The sequence below is a fragment of the Nicotiana tomentosiformis genome, chromosome 1, assembly GCF_000390325.3.
Source record: "Nicotiana tomentosiformis chromosome 1, ASM39032v3, whole genome shotgun sequence".
NCBI lineage: Eukaryota > Viridiplantae > Streptophyta > Magnoliopsida > Solanales > Solanaceae > Nicotiana > Nicotiana tomentosiformis.
Genome location: NC_090812.1, coordinates 131,953,223 through 131,956,481, shown reverse-complemented (window position 1 = coordinate 131,956,481; position 3,259 = coordinate 131,953,223). Strand labels below are relative to the sequence as shown.

The following is a 3,259-nucleotide window of genomic DNA, read 5'->3' as shown; positions in this document are numbered from 1 at the left end:
AATTTGATATTCATTGATCATGTACATATTTTCTTGTATATCTTATTTTCCGTGTGATATGGATTGGATTGGTAGCACGTGACCACGCCATGTAGATTGTGATATTGAGCTTGTGATCATGCCGAGCGGATTATGATATTAAGCCTATGACCACGCCGGACGGATTGTGTTATTGAGCCTGTGACCCCGCGGTGCGGATTGCGATATTGAGTCTGTGACTACGATGGAGATATTGTGATATTGGCACGTGAGTTGTTTGTGCGGATCCGAGATATTGATATTATTGGCACGCACATTGTGTGCGCAGCATGTGTGTTATCTGTGCGGTTGATAATATTAGCACGTGAGTTGTCCGTGCAGCACGTGAGTTGTTTGTGCAACATGTGGATATGGATCCATCCCCCTAGTGTCACCCTCTCATGTTCCTTCTTGATGGTGTAACACGCGGATTGTGAGAAAGCAACGAGTTTCTGGTTAATGTAGGCGTTAAGAAGGCTGATTAGCGGTTTGGTTCAATTATTGAGATTCTGATTTGGCCCACAGAGTCGTATTGTGATTTCTGTTAGGATCGGGTTGCGCGTTGTAGCAGATTGGTATTTAGTTATTGCATTTCATCTTTACTTACAATTTCCTTGCTTGTTTACCTAATTTATTTGCATATCTTCCTTATATGCTGGATTGTTGACTGAGCAGAGTACGTTAAAAAAATTATGTAAGTCAAGGTGGTTTTATCTGTGATTTCATAATTCTATCGTATTACTACTCTGTAGTTGTTGCAATTTATGAATTGTATAGGTGATTGGTGAGTATCATTTATAATTCTTGCTTCTATTTCCGCACTGATGTTAGTTATGATACTTGCTGCATGGGGTCGGTTGTACTCATACTACACTTCTACACCTTGCATGCAGACTTGGAGTTGAGACGCTGTGGATGATGGAAGCTGGCACTGAAGATGTGCCTGTTTTTTTTTTTTTTGGATATAGCTACCACTTGTCCGTGGTAGTTTTAGATTCGAATTCAGTTTATGTACATACCAAACTAATGTTGTATTTATTTTCATACCATCTTTGTAAATCTAAATCTTAGTGACTCATGACTTATACTACCAATCCTTGGGTTATTGTATGGGAATTCAGTTATTTCACTTATTGATTTCTTATTATTTTTATTGGAGCTGTGTTGGTTGTTGTTTGACTTAATTAGCGGGTTGGGTTAGGTGTCATTACGACTATGTGGATTTTGGGTCGTGACAAATATAAAAATATTGTGCATGTGAAGAAATAAGCACTCAGATAGGGTTGCAAAAATGTTGGGATAAGCAGATAATAAAAAGAGAATAGGTAAATTTTTGTTATTTACTAAACTGAATGGCTATGTGATGCTCATTTCTCTTTTTATTTTTTTTACTAAAAATTAAAATATTGCAGGTGAGTGGTTACAGTTTCCACTTCACAAATACACAAATAAATAAAATATTTTGCTTGAATATATGTGCGATCCCTAAAAGTTGCCGTTTTCATTAAGACACCTAAACCAAGTGTGGTACCTATTGAACACCAGAAGTTGGTAGAAAATGTGTATATTCGACACATCACACTGACATAGCATAGCATGTGTATTACACTGCTTTTGAGAGCGTAAAACAACTCAATTTCTTTGATTTTTTTCGATTTCCTTCATCTACTTTCTGCCACCATCATCTCCAAAACCTTCACCACCCCCAGCCACCACTGCCTACCAGGCAGTCCTTATATGTGAAATAAGAATGCTAATGATTAAAAATTCAACTTTTAGGGGTTCAAGGAGGTAATTATTGATGGAGTTTCTGCCATTTGGAATCAACCCATTTTTAAGAGAAATTTTGCAGTTGCTGCTCACCGGTGTTACCTGAGACAAGAAGGCGATTAAGTTAAGAATCTTAGTGGTGTCCACATATGTTGGGTATTGCTCCTTATAGACAATAGTTGCCAAAAAAAAATATTTTTCAATCAAACTCCGTTGAAGTATTGTACTAGTTTTTCATATATGTTTAGGTTCCCTTTTTATTGCCTTTTTTGAAGTTAATATTTGAGAGGAAAAGGAGTAAGAATATAGAGAGGTTACTGGTTGGCTTCCTGATAATTGGCAAAAAGTATATGGTTTTTGGTATATTTATGTCCTATGTCTTATGTGATTTGATAAAGATTGCATGGTTAATTGAATGAATTTATACTCATTACACGTTTCTTATGTGTAGATACGAGGTTAAAAGAAAGTTGATTAAAAATAGATAAATTGGCGTGAAACCTGAAGTGAAGAAACATGAAAGAAGATTGGAGGCAGCTCATCTGAAGCTCGTGCGTCGCGCGAGAGGCAGACGAGCTAAGGGAGCAAACCTTTATCTAAAACAGTAAATTGGCGACCATCACACAGGACAACACGAGGCCAAGAGAAAATGAAGAAGCACCTAGGAGTTCGTTCAAGGGGCGCTGCGATGCGCGGTTACTGAATGCAGCCCATCGACTCTTGTCCGATATTAGATTAGTTTGGACGACTTTTTACCCATTCTAGGTCATATAAATACCCCATAAAACGTCTTTTGAAGGGGGTAATACATCTTTAGAAGCAAGAAACGTACATGAAGGAGAAGAACACGGGTTTAGTGATTAGTTTATATTTTTCTTCTATTCTTTCTTGTCGTTTAAAATTTTTTACTATTTTTGTGAACACCATATTATGAGTGGCTAAGTACTCTAATTCTGAGGTTGTGTTTGATATGATCATTGATGTTTGTTGATTACTACTTTGTTAATACGAATTACTATCATTGATTGTTTTATAAATTATAGATTTAACTTATGAATTGTGTGGCCTTCAATTTACCTATTATCTATACTATGCTAGAAAATGCCACATTTTGATTAAACGAGAATTAACAGAGCTTGTTTTTGAACCCGTATCTTGAGAAAATATATCACGGTTAGAATAGGGATATACCTAACGGTTTCGCTCGGTTGAATGTCGTATTATATTCCTTCATAATAGATTCAATACCATATAGATATAATATTGATATATTGTGAATAGGGGTAGTATTGTGGGAGTATACTAGTCATATAAAAGATCTAGTCAACTAGCAATCATAAATAATTAAAATTAATGGGTGTAATCAAGAACTCAATAGGATTGATAAGCCTACCGCAACCCTAGAATCTTTATCTCAATTGGTTAAGATAAAATCATAAACGCTTGTGTTCTTGTTAGTTTAGCTACTTAG

At 36.0% G+C, this 3,259-nt stretch overlaps 1 long non-coding RNA gene across 1 annotated transcript; it reads left to right on the top strand.

Annotated features, from left to right (window-relative positions):
- Positions 1–1,518: 1,518 nt before the first annotated feature.
- LOC104094420 (uncharacterized) lies at positions 1,519–2,845 on the top strand. Its single transcript, XR_685891.4, has 2 exons — positions 1,519–1,944; positions 2,240–2,845. It is a non-coding gene; the product is annotated as an uncharacterized lncRNA (long non-coding RNA).
- The last annotated feature ends 414 nt before the right edge of the window (positions 2,846–3,259 follow it).